General features: G+C 39.6%; 1 protein-coding gene across 4 annotated transcripts in view; it reads left to right on the top strand.

Moving 5' to 3' along the window:
• nhsa (Nance-Horan syndrome a (congenital cataracts and dental anomalies)) overlaps positions 1 to 14,688 on the top strand; it is a 124,219-nt gene that overhangs the window by 44,171 nt on the left and 65,360 nt on the right. The window lies entirely within an intron of this gene.

The following is a 14,688-nucleotide window of genomic DNA, read 5'->3' on the forward strand; positions in this document are numbered from 1 at the left end:
CAAGGACATAAGGACAAAGGACAAAATAATATCAACAACCACAATGACAATGCTGCATTGAGACAATCACACATAATAGTAGTCATGAAATGATGAACTATGATAGTGAACAGAATGATAATTACTGTAATGCACATCAGTGTAAAAAAAACAACTATAATCATACTGCTGATATCACTGTTGCTGTAATAAAACCAACAACATAATAACACCCTGGTTAAAAAGTTTCGTTTTTTAATCAATGAAGCCGTCGTGTGTAGACTTTAATTACTGAGTCCTAGTTCGACATAAAAAAGCCGTCTTCTTACTTTGCAATGCCGCCCTGAAAAGATTCAATGACGGCCAAAATGGTAATCTTCCCACTTTGCAATGCCGTGAATAGATTCTAAAATAGCCAAAACATCTGAATAAAACAGCTAAAGTAGCACTTAATTGCCGACTAATTAGAGATTAGAAGCCCATTCAATAAGAAAGGAGCGATGGTATTGTTAGTTTACGACGATCTTCGCACCTCCTCCGCACTCAATTGTTCACGCACACACCCATTCATGACTGCTTCACGCGTATCCTGTACATATATCCTCGGGCTTGTTCACTAAAATTTTTATTTCTTGCTTTTAAAATCATGTTTTCAAAAAAATCAAAGATGGAAATTTGTGACGTTCTGCAGGACAGGAGCGAGCGTCCCCTGTCCTGCGCTCTTATTTGGCAGGCTGTGCCTTCTCCGGGGAGGAAGAGGCAGCCGCTTCATACCTGGTGGCCGCGCAGCTGCGGTCAATTAACATTTGTGGTGGATAAAAGGCCAGCGCCGTCAAATGTGCGGCGCTCGTTCATTGTTGTTATTGATATTACTAGTTTCCTCACCGGAGCTGTTACCTAGATTTACCTACCTGTTTATGTGTCAACAGAGCGTTTTCCCCTATGTCTCTTGGTTTTGCTCCAGTCTTTTTGTGAATACATGTTAATATGTGTGCGCACAAATTCAAAATGGCCGCCAACCTGTCTATAGCGGCCACCTGTCTATCGGACCACGTTTGCCGTTTCCCTTCAGTGGCCACTATAGAAAGGTTTGACTGTATTTATCAAAGGCTTATTCACAAAAACATCTTACCAATATCAATTAGTCATATTTACTAGCTATTGAAAAGTTCTATCAGCAGCCACTGATTATTTGCAAACACCTCATAAACAAATGCTGAAGCAAACATTAAAAAGTGAAATAAAGTTGACTACAAACAATATAAGAAATAATCAAAACATGGATCACATTACTAGACTTAATACAAGGAACTAAACTACATTTTATGTTATAATGTAGCTGCTTTCAAAATATGCAGTATGTCAAATGACAATTAAATACATGACTTGGAACATTTTCAAAATGATTTGCATGAAGACATTAACTTGTGAATGTATAAGCCCCTGGAAATCCTGAAGTGAAGTGGGATGCTGTGTATATCTGCATATATCTTTATTTCACTTGAAAACAGTGTATAAAAGTCTTAGATAATGGTGGACATGTGTGTTAGCACTTGCATATATGTATGTATATATATATATATATATATATATATATATATATATATATATACACGTACGTGTGTGTGTGTGTGTGTGTGTATATATATATGTGTGTATATATATATATATATATGTGTGTGTATATATGTATGTGTGTGTGTGTGTGTGTGTGTGTGTGTGTATATGTATGTGTGTATATATATATATATATATATATATATGTATATATATGTATATATATATATGTGTATATATATGTGTATATATATATGTGTATATGTGTATATATATATATATGTGTATATATATATGTGTATATATATATATGTGTATATATATATATATATATATATATGTGTGTGTGTGTGTGTGTGTATGTATGTATGTATGTCCGCGGGTATTGAGTCATCATAGCGTGTGGATTCCAAAGCCAACAATGTTTTACATTTGATTTTAGCATAAACTGTGCTTGATGTTGCTCATTCAAGTTTTTTTGGCCCTTATGATGTACTATCTTAGTAATAGCGTTTTCCGAATTCCATACATTTAAACTATTAGTAGTAGTTCTGAAGTATAGGTGTTGTCACAAGATTAGAACATGACCACACCAAGCATCGTGGGAAATGTAGGTTTTAGCCGCACCAGTGTGTAAGCTGCAGGGTTCAAAGTTTGAGAAAAAAGTAGCGTCTTATACACCAGAATTTACAGTAAATAAAAAGCAAATGTTTTTTGCGACCCAAGGACCCTGGGCAAAACTTGAAAACACATGCAATGTTTCTCATACACTTTGGACCCCCACAAATAGTTTGTTTTGGTCTGGATTGCATGTTCATCTGTGCAGACACTAGCAGGAATGATAATCTACGCTTTCTTCAAGCCTGTTTTGATGAAGAGGTGAAGGATTGGAGGGAGGGAGTGTGTCAAGTCATCTACCCCTGACCTCAAAAGCAAGTTGACCTGGCACCCTCAACACCCCCAAAGACCCGCCCCCGTCTTCACAACACAAAAGAGCAAACACGGCCCTCCATCTTGCTTGAAAGACGTGAAGGGCCAATTAGAGTGGATTTGATGTTTGACATGGCAGCAAATGGCTGCAGGTCAGCGGATAGGCACAGTGCGCTTCATCAAAGCATCAACTCAATAACTGCTTTCTTTTTGGCAGCTTTCAGTGAATACCTACGATTCTCCCTCCTCTGTTCATCTTCCTGATTCAGCGTTTTGTCTGCAGACTGTTTGGCCTCTCGCTCAAACAAACGCACGTCTGACTTCCAAGTTGAAGCCAGCGTCACTTTACGACGTCTGCCTGCATTCTTTTTCATGGCAACCTGGGGAAATACTGACTGCTCAGAGGGCAATAAAACTTGTCAGCAGCCGCGATAGCCACTAGCATTTTGGGCCACCTGTGTGGGTTTGCCCTCATATGGTACAAAGGTATCATATTTCTATTTATAGAAAATTCTATGCCATTTTTCATCTACTTATTCCGCTGCTTTAGGGGTGTCCAAAGTGTGATCTAGGGGCCATTTGCGATCCACAACAGTTTTTTTATTGGCCTGTGGCACATTCTAAAAACATAACTTAACAAGAAAGATAATACAGGAATAAAGTCAAACAAATTATGGAAATAAAGTCATAATTGCGAGAAGAAATAAGAAGAAAGTTGAAATAGTCAGAAGATTAGAAAAAAACAGCATAAATAAAAACAGGTGTAATTTTACGAGAATAAAGTCATAATTTTACGAGAATAAACTTGAAACATTATGAGGAAAAATGTTGTTTTTGTAGCATAGAGTTTAAATAATAAATACGTAATATTTTGAGACAAAAAATTAAATAAACATGAACAAAATAAAGCTGTAATTTTTTGGAAAATTAATATTACAAATACAATTTATGAAGATTATTTAAGAAGAAAGTTGAAATGTTTTGAAAATTGAAAAAAATAGCAGCAAAAATGGGGAGAAAAAAGAGCAAAGAGTAATAATATGCTTTTTCACTGGTTGCTGGTTTGATCCTTGATCCCACTGTTATCAGTCAACTTATTTATACATTTCAACATTCAGTCTGCGTTTTTGCTTTCCAACATTTCAAATTCTGCTGGGTTTATTCTGTTAAAAACGAATGGGCAATTGAAATGGAGCCCCCTACAGGTGAAGAATTGTTTTGCATTTTCCACTACTATAACATTCCACTTATTCTACAGGGCGGCATGGTTCAGGTGATAGATTGGTTGTCTCCGAACCCCATGCTTTCTGGTTTGATCCTCTGTCTTTTGGTAATCGTTCAAAATATTTACACATTTCAACAATCATTCTCCATTTTTAGTGAGCCGACATCAAAATTTTCAGCTCATTCAGGACATGTAGGCAATCTGGCAGGACTCTTCCCACATTTTCCATGATTCAATGTTTTCTGTGACATTTTTCCCATTGAAAATCAATGGACCGCTTCTATGTCGCCCCCTGTTGGTGGAAATTAATTTCACAATTAATGTTACATGTAGCATTCTACTTACGCTGTGCACAGTGGCACTATTCAGGTTGTAGACTTTACTGGAACACTGCAGAACTACTGTATTTTCTGGGCTAGAGTAACATTTTAAGATATGTAGCAAAGCCTGCTCTTTCTTTATTATGTCAGAAATACCTGTAACTTCAAAAACTGACTGTTCTTCGCTCAAAAGTGGAGCAACCACGTGAGGGAGATGATGGACTTTGGTGCTCATCAACACGTACAGTATTACTGTGACATGACTAAAAAGTACCTTTTACATTGTAGTGTTTAAATGATACCATCTCCAACGGTGCTTCCTGAGCCACAAAGTTAGGCTTAAAAGTGAAGAATATGACTTACTTTTACAGAGAAGATAGCTAAAGAAGAAAAGTACATTTTCGGTGTAGGTGCTTATTGTCTGGCAGGAGAGCTTAGTGGTATGGGGATGTGGAGTAGAGGATATGGGAGTGAAAAAGAGAGCAGCATATTCCATAAATCCTCGCTCTTCTTGGTCCAGTGGAGACTTATGAAATATCACATAAATGTTCTAAAAAGTTTAAAAGGTATTAGATGGTGTGAAGGAGGGTGCTGTTGGTCAAACACACCACCCCAGCGTTGGAGAAGGAAGTCAAGCACGTGTGAATGTGTGGCTTGGTCATGCAGGTGTTTAGACGGGGATTTGACTGGAATGTGAACTCCGCGCACCTTGTCTGCCGATCTGCTGACCTCGTGGAAAAAAAAAAAAATCCTTTCATCAATCATCCCATCTTCACCGCCGCCCGGGATGCTAAAATAAAAGCACCTGTGCATGTCATGGAGGATCAAGATTGTTTGATGTGCTCAGTTCCTCATGTGGACTCACATTTTAGCAACAGGACCTAGAAGGGTCTGGATACTCATTGCTAAATATAGTCACACAGTTGCTACCTCAGCAACACACATCCCTCCTGCTACATCTTATTATCTGAAAGAGCAGGCGCGTATGAGGTGTGTTAAGAAGCAGAGTTGCTCTGCCACCTACTGTATGGAGTTGGAACCACTAGCTACATTCACAGATGTTTTTATGAGTGAGGGCCAAAACTGTTTGTGGTGGGCTATGTCCCGTTAAAATGTGTTTGTGTGAGGGCAAACAGGTGGCGCCAAATTTTTTGTGGCTGGCAGTATCCTAGTATTAAAATGTGTTGACGTGTGAGGGTGAACATGTAGCGCCAAATCCATTTGTGGTAGGCCGTGTCCTGTTAAAATGTGTTTATTTACAAGGGCAAACAGGTAGCGCCAAATCTATTTGTGGCTGGCAGTGCCCTATTATATTTTTCTTGACGTGTGAGGGTGAACAGATTGCGCCAAATCCATTTGTGACAGGCCGTGTCCCATTCTAATGTTTTTCAGCTAGGGCCAACAGGTAGCGCCAAATCTATTTGTGGCGGTCCATGTTCTATTGTAATGTGTATATGTGTGAGAGTGAACAGGGAGCGCCAAATGTATTTGCGGTGGGCCGCCTACCATTAAAATGTGTTTTATGTGCGAGGGCAACCAGGTAGCGCCAAATCTATTTGTGGCTGGCAGTATCTTATTATATTGTGTTTACATGTGAGTGTGAACAAGTTGCGGCAAATCCATTTGTGGCAGGCTGTGTCCCATTCTAATGTGTTTATGAGCGAGGGCCAACAGGTAGCGCCAACTACAGTGTATTTGTGGGGGACCGTGTTCTATTTTAATTTGTTTATATGCGAGGGTCAACAGGTTACACCAAATTCATTTGTGGCGGACCATGTCCCATTATGTATTTATGAGCAAGGGCCAGTCTATTTGTAGCGGTCCAAGTTTATAAATAAAATAATAGAGACTTAAATAAATTAATAAAGTAAATACATAAATAACCAAAATATTAGTAAAGCGAATAAAAGAAATAATGTAAATAATGAAAATAAAATCAATAATATTAATACACACACAAATAATAAAAACACATAAATAAGTCCAATGAATAAAGGTGGAAAAATTAAAAGGGTAAAACTGTGTCAAAACATGCACCCCTGCAGTGCTGTTATTGTTTTTAGGACAGTACACCATTAGTCAAATTTACTTGAAATTTCTTGCACTGCTGAATGCGCTTTACGAACATTAACGTTAGGCTGTTTTGCCCAATCACAACCTAATTTGGCACACACTTTTAGGGGACTGACGAGCACATTTGCGTCAAATTTGAGCCAGATTGGTTGAAAAACATGGCCGTCGTCAAGCAAAATGAGCAGGACTTTGCAACTGATTGCGCATAAGTCCTTGAGCATTTGTCTAATGATGATAAAAGTCTGACGATATCTGCATTACATGTATGCCAGCATGTCTTACAGCCCATATGGGTCACAACAAACATAATTTCCAGTCATGTGAGAAAATGAGGTAGCAATTTCAGTAGCAATTTTGTGTCCGGTGTTGATGATTTGACGACGCATTGGTGGATTGACCTAAGGCCTCCACGCAGATCAGCGTGAGAAGATGCCATCCTGCTGTGCATTGAAGCACAAGCGAGGCGGCGACTCTAAGCTTTTGGTACTTTCCCCCTCCTCCTCTTTCGAGATGCTTCCTCGCCTTCCTGATTCTTCTTTTATTCTCCGCCGGCCCCACAGGCATGTTGGACACTTTGTTTCTGACTGCATGCTTTTGGGTCGCTCTTCTTCTCCTCTTGGGGGCAGGGGGCAGTCAGTCCTGCTCACAGCATCCCCACTGGGGAGTCCTTCTATGGCAAGAAAAAATGGATGACCTGCTCGCCATTGTGTTGCTGAAATGCTTTGTAGTGTTGCTAATGCTAAATCACTTTGGTTAATATTTGATGCAGCTTCTTAATGGACAAAAGGAGTTTAAATGTTAAAAAACGGTGACTTTTTCCTGTAAAAATACAACTTGAGTACTATTTTCCTTTATTTTACTTTTAATTGAATGACTTTATTCCTGTCATTTTTGGCTGGGAATCCTCAGCATTATGGAACAAAAAAGTAAATTGGTATACCAAAAAAAAAAACACACCTGCACTGAGCCGGAGGATCCGATTGGCTGTCTGTGTAACCGTGTGAGCTGCTTACTAACCGCCAACAAACAGTAGAAGAAGAAGAAGCAGCTAACCGTGTGACTCTGAACACTGTATGTTTGCAAGTTTTCTCCCTGACAAAACCCATGTGTCCACAAAACGTTCTGCACCCAAAAGGCAGAGTAATCCAACCATCTCACGAAAAGTTGACTTCTTGACATGCTGAAGGAAGGTAGAAGTTGCGGCTGTAGAAGCCATTATGGAATAAATTAGTCTTCCGTTCAAGGCGGAGGACAAGGAGGAGGAAAATAAATTAATAAATTTGATTTGAGTTGAGAATTTTTTTGTGAATTTGTTGCCAGCATATTAAACTATGTAAAGACCAAAATATTTAATATGAATATTTCATTAATTTAGATCTGGGATGTGATATTTTAGTGTTCCCTTTATTTTTTTGAGCAGTATATATAATAATTGTAAACAAATAAAGTTAGCTACTGTATGTATATATATATATATATATATATATACTGTATATATATACTGTATGTATATAATATTACATATTTTACAGATTACTATACAAAAAACAAATGTGTGTATATATACAGTATGTGTATATACAGTCAAACCTGTCTTAGCGGCCACCTTTATAGAACAGCCACCTCCCTATAGCAGCCACTGAAAAATCCCCCCCAGCAAATTTACATGTTATAGACCTTGTGTATAGCAGTCACCTGTCCAACGCGGCCAGCGGCCACCCATTTTGTCTCCCTTGGTCAATATATGACTGCATATAGCGGCCAAATTACCAACTCAAGTACAAGTTTCATGCACGAAAAAGTTTTGTTTTTCAATCAATGAAGCCGTCGTGTGTAGACTCTAATTACTGAGTCCTAGCTCAGTCACAATCATTCACAAGGTCCACACAAACTGTCAGTTGTTCCACATAAAAAGCCGTCTTCTTTTGAGCTTGCTATTTCCTGGCCAAACATGTAACTTTAAGAGCATTTGCACCAAAACATTACCGCAAATTTGGCTGGGAACAGGACGTGCTCCCAGCGGCGCTACAATAAAAAAAAAAAACATACGCTAGCATGCATGCAGCAGCGGGAGCAAAAATGAATTCGGTTGTACTTAATTGAAGTATTACAAGTATACACACGTTATTTTTGATCAACCTCATCCACAAATCTATCAAAGTCCTCATCTTCTGTATTCGACACAAAAAAGCCGCCTTCTCTTCTGTTCGCTACTACAAGTAGTCTGTTAACTTGTCAGTGTTATTCAGCTCCGAAGCAAAGAAGGAAACTTCTCCTGTTTCTTCTGCCTTCTTGAACGCTGCCACCAGACAACAGCTCAGAACACACACACATCTCTCAGCATAGTCTCTCCTTACTGCTTGCCCACAAGGCAAAGGTTAAACAAGCCCCACTACATAGCTGTCCTGGCAATGCCTGTAAGAAATGACACCGTTTATTTCCTGGTGTGCACTGGTCAATACTGTAATGCCGCTTGTTGTGGGGAAGGAGAGACTCACGTCGCCGATGCACTTTAATGGCTTTATTAACAGCGGAGAACACTGCAGAACTTTACATCCACGCCAACATAAACACATTTCCCAACTCTCTCGAAACTCACAGCTAGCACTGAGCCTAGCTCTCCTGCTCGGGATGCCCACCGTCACTTCCCGATGAACTAAAGCTGTAATGACACTGCCGTATAAAAAGTAAAATATAAAAAACAAGCGTACGACATTACTAGCACAGCTTTGTTCTGTGGGTCGTGGATATATTCTATCAGTTATTATTAAGCCTCTAGCTTCCTTTTAGTAAGTAAAAACCTTGGCTATGATTGCACTACATTGTCATGTAGACCTACAAAGTACACTTGGAAGAACAAGAGGTGAATAAATGTATTGCAACTGATGTGAAACTGATGAGGGGTAGGATTAAATAAGCTTTGCTTCTTCCTACTCCTTTTTGGACATGCAAAATTGTGAATTGTACTATGTGATGTGCTACTGTTTGACTCATTTACATGTTCAGGATGAATTAAAACCATGAACCATGATAATAACAAGCCTAGTAGTGCTGTACAACTTTTATCCGCAGTCCGCAGTGCCCTCTACTGGTCAACATTCAAACCTGTCTATAGAGGCCACCCGTCTATAGCGGCCACTTTTGCAGACTCCCTCTAGTGGCCGCTATAGACAAGTTTGACTGTATATATTAGTGGCATTTTATTATGGGCAGTTTAAGGCACACCTGTGCACTAATCATGGTGTCTAATCAGCATCTTGATATGGCACACCTGTAAGGTGGGATGGATTATCTTAGCAAAGGAGAAGTGCTCACCATAACAGATTTAGCGCAAGAAGGGGGAGTGAGACAAAAAATTTTTGGAGCTTGTACTTTAAACAAACAAAAAAAAACCCTGAAATAGGTTGTTTATCACCTGATCAAAAGACCACAGACTATAAAAGCCAAAATCTACTCACAATTGTCATTTTCAGTAGACAGGCATTCACACTGTCATGACCTCCTGATGGCTAAAGCTAAGAAGCTTTCTCTTTTTGAACGTGGCCGGATTGTGGAGCTGCATAAGCAAGGCTTCTCGCAGCGTGCCATTGCTGAGGTTGGGTGCAATAAATCAGTCATTCTACATGTTTTGAAAGATCCTCAGCATTATGGAACAAAAAAGTAAATTGGTATACCAAAAAAAAACCACACCTGCACTGAGCCGGAGGATCCGATTGGCTGTCTGTGTAACCGTGTGAGCTGCTTACTAACCGCCAACAAACAGTAGAAGAAGAAGAAGCAGCTAACCGTGTGACTCTGAACACTGTATGTTTGCAAGTTTTCTCCCTGACAAAACCCATGTGTCCACAAAACGTTCTGCACCCAAAAGGCAGAGTAATCCAACCATCTCACGGCAGAGTAATCCAACCATCTCACGAAAAGTTGACTTCTTGACATGCTGAAGGAAGGTAGAAGTTGCGGCTGTAGAAGCCATTATGGAATAAATTAGTCTTCCGTTCAAGGCGGAGGACAAGGAGGAGGAAAATAAATTAATAAATTTGATTTGAGTTGAGAATTTTTTTGTGAATTTGTTGCCAGCATATTAAACTATGTAAAGACCAAAATATTTAATATGAATATTTCATTAATTTAGATCTGGGATGTGATATTTTAGTGTTCCCTTTATTTTTTTGAGCAGTATATATAATAATTGTAAACAAATAAAGTTAGCTACTTTGCGGATTTCACTTCTTGCAGGCTATTTTGTGAACCTATCCCCTGTGATAAACGAAGGAATACTGTATTGCAACATTTTTCTCACAAAGTTGCAGTACTTTCTCATAAAAGTGCTGACTTTTTCCTGTAAAATTATAACATGTTTTCTGGTAAAATGGTGACTTTTGTCTCCTACAATTGCAGCTTTTTTCTGGTAACATTCCACATTTCTTACAGTATTACCAGTATATTGTTGTAGCATTGCAGCGTTTGTTCCTGGTAGTAACTTCTGTTTAAAGGAGGCAGTCAGCGGCATGTGTGGTCAGCGTGAATGTGGTTAGTGGATGCATTCTTGCTGTATTTAGTGCACGTCACTCCTGTAGGCTTTCAGACTTGTAATCTGATCAGTCTGACTTTAGTTCTTAATGCAAGAAAAAAAAGCTCACTCTCCAGAGCCCCCCAAAGGCTGTAAAAAAGGGGTGGACCCACCCTGACTGAGATGCAGACATAAAAGCTTGGAAAGCTCAGCTTGAATAGAACGGCTTCCATGCTGAGGCAGGCTAGGCCTACGTCAGGGGCGAAGGCCGAGCACGGCACATTTCTTTGTGCAGGCGAGCTGCGTGCCAGCTGGCCAAACCAAACGGCTGCTGGGAAGTTTTGTGTTTCTCGTTACCTCTCCATTTACGGACACAAAGCAGGAGCACACTGTCCCGTCAGGCCACAGAGTCTACCCTTTCTACGTTCATGAGCTGGGATGGCGAGCGGGCAGATTAGCGGCCAATCCGTAATGTAATTTGTCCACCTTGGCTTAAATGATTGTATGGGCAAACACTGCAAACCAAATTAGTATTATTATCTAATATTATATCATTAGTATCCCATTATTACAATATGCCAATAAAAAAACGAGTTTGTAAAATTACGATTTTCATCTTTAACAACTGCAACTTTTTTCTGGTACGGCAATTTTTGTAATATTCCCACTTTATTCTTGTAAAATTTTGACTTTTTTCCCCCTGAATTGCGATTTTATTCTCATGAAAAGTTTCATTTTACAAATTGGGGTGTCACGAGGCAATCAGTTCACGAGACGAGACGATGCATGAGATTGGGTCCACAAGACGAGATTTTAACATTATTTTTAAGAAAAGTACAATGACAAAACCTAAAAAATATATGTATGGCAACATGTTGCCATACATGTATTTTCCATGTTACCTTGTATTGCTCCTCACAAGGCCACACTCTTCTTCACTCTTGTGTGTATGCTAGCGGCCCCGCTTCTCCCCACCAAGAAAAAGAGACTGTATGACTGACAAAAGGGCTCATTCTGTTCATTCTGTTGTTCTATGGAACAAACGTGCCAAGGTGCTGAAACCGATTCACAGCGTGAATATGTTTGGAGGCGAGAGATGAGGAAAACAGACACACATGCACATGGCAATATACTGAGTTCATTTTAATTCATCATTTAATTAACATATTGAATCATGCCAGGCCGAGTGTCCATGAAATATTTTGTTTCCTGAACGAGAAATCTTGTCCCGTTTTAATCTCGTGAGATCTTGTGACACCCCTATAGTATAGTCTTGTCAAATTTATAGTAACATTCATAGTTTTCTTTGTGCTATTCCAACTTTTGTGACTTTCATCTTGTAAAGCCGTTTGTCATTTCCAAGTTGATTTCAAATGAATGCTTCATTAAGATTTTTTCTTGTACATTTTGAACTTTCTTGCTGATATTGTGACTTTGTTTTTTGTTTTTGTTTTCTCATAATTACCTTTTTTTTTCTCCAAGTATTGTGCATATGCTGATCCAGTGCTGATCGTTGGCCTGGTATGCCCACTTTAAAGCATCAGAAATAGCAAGGGCATACCAAGACGGATCATGACGAGCAGCAAAAACAATTTCTCTGGTGTGTGTTTGTGTGTGTGTGTGTGTGTGTGTGCACATTTGGTGGGGGGGGGGTGTCATATGGACTTTTCATTTCCTTAAACCAGATCGCATCCCAATAAGCCTTCATTCTGAGCGTGAGATCTGGGAGGCCGCACCGCCGGGTACCATCTGTGACTCTGCAGATGGCTCTAGTGGTTAAAGTGGGCCACGGTCCGACCCCATCTCCAATCCAGGATGGGACAATGGAGATTATAAGCGTCTGATCTCGTGTGTTTAAACACAGTCTGCGGTAAGGGGCCAGCTGATCTCCTGATGAGCGCCGCATTTTAGCCACGTGGAGGGAAAGCCAAGGCTTTGGCCACCAGGTCACCTGGCGTGATTCCTGTTCTTTGAGTTGTGGGCTTCTTCCAAGGATGCTTCTGATACAGAGAATCCACTAGCAAATGATATCGTCCATCCATCCGGTCATTTTCCAACATGGGCATGGGCTGGTTAAAAATCACGGTTTCAAAACCACAAACATTTTTCATCATACCCTTATGAGAGATGAGATTTGAGAGAGGTCCAGCGTGGCCACTAAGTGTGTGTGTGTGTGTGTGTGTGTGTGTGTGTGTGTGTGTGTGTGTGTGTATATATACAGTGTATATATATATATATATATAGATATAGATATATATATATATATATATATATATATATATAGATATGGTGAAAATACGGTGTGTGTGTATATATATATATATATATATATATATATATATATATATATATATATATATATATATATATATATATATATATATAAGGCACACCGTATTAAAAGGCGCAGTCTCAGTTACAGGTGCTATTTCTGTATTTAACACATACACAAGGCACCGTATTATTGGGCGCAAGTATGGTCAAGTATGTGGTAGCATGCATGCACGCGAAAACATAATGTCGTTCAGAAGTCAGTGATGAAGCAACAGTGTGTTATTTCTGACAGATTAAGAGCAGAAATCTCATTCAGTTTATCAAAGCCACTTGAAATCAGGATGGTCATCACTCAACACAACAGTCGCAGTCATGTTGCACAACTAAAAACATCACAGAGCATCACAGCAGATAGACAAAAACAGACAAGACACAACCGCTATTTTTGCAGAACGATAACTAACAACTATGTAGCTCAAACATGTAACTTTAAGAGCATTTGCACCAAAACACTCCCGCAAAGCATGCTGGGGAACAGGAAGTGCTCCCAGCAACGTTGCAGTACGCTAGCATGCATGCTATCGTGTGTTTTTAAAAAGGCAGCGGGAGCAAAACTGACTTCGGTTGTACTTTATTGAAGTATTTAACAATGTACTCACGTTATTTTTGATCAATCCTCATCCACAAATCCATCAAAGTCCTCATCTTCTGTATCCCAAATGAACAGCGGGGCAAGTTCTCCATCAAACACGCCAGGTTCCCTCTCGTCATTGTCAGAGTCAGTCTTGTTTCCATGCGGCGCCTCAGAAATGATGCTGGCTTTTGCGAAAGCTCGAACAACAGTGCATCAGACACGTTAGCCCAAGCATCCACAATCCATTCACAAATTGTGGCGTAACTTGCACGGCGCTGCTTCCCAAAATTTACAGATTTTGGAACTCGGTACACACATAAGGCGCGCCGCATTATAAGTCGCCCCGTCCATTTTAGACAATGTAAGACTTTTAAGTGCACTTTATGGTCGTGAAAATACGGTATATATATCTACAGTATATGGAGACACTTTGATGTGTTCTGGCATATGGTTGTCTTTGGGGTGATTGCGCAATCATGTCTCCTCCCGCTTTTGTTTTTGTGAGCCGGATGTGAGAATTCTTTAGAAACACGAGATGTTAGGAAAGACCCAAAGCTGAGGTTGTCGGAGTGATTTACCTCAGTGGTTAATACCTGCTTATCTGCAGAACACCTTGTCATTTATGACCCTTGAGAGCGTTGGGGGGGGCATGCTCTGAGCCTGCAAATATTAGACAAAGTCTGCTAGTTTTTGTGGTACTAGGGTTTCAGTGTTTCCACTAGCTTTAGAGGGGTATGATTACTGGCTAAATACAGCCACAGAGGCACTAAATTGGTTAACATAAAGAGTACAGCAGATCCCCGTGATGATTTTATTATTATTATTATTATTATTATTATTATTATTATTAAAAACGCGAGTAATTTAGACGCCCATAAAAATTTCTATTTTGTCACTGAACACAAACCAACAGGAGGCCATCAAAGCCAGATGCCAACCTTGCTCACGGTGCAACCAAAAAGTCATGTGTGGAACACACAGTTCAACTGAACCGCACAGAACAATGCAGGTATCCAAGTAACAAACTCATACACTAACGATACGCCATATACACACTACCAAAACACAGGCACTATTTTAGCAAACATTTTTGGCAAAAACTGTGGGCGTACAAATACCAAAGCAAAATTTTAAGACAAAATTTGACAAAAAAATGTTTCTACTGAATACTGGGGCATATGAAAAC

This window comes from Dunckerocampus dactyliophorus, chromosome 10 (assembly GCF_027744805.1).
Source record: "Dunckerocampus dactyliophorus isolate RoL2022-P2 chromosome 10, RoL_Ddac_1.1, whole genome shotgun sequence".
NCBI lineage: Eukaryota > Metazoa > Chordata > Actinopteri > Syngnathiformes > Syngnathidae > Dunckerocampus > Dunckerocampus dactyliophorus.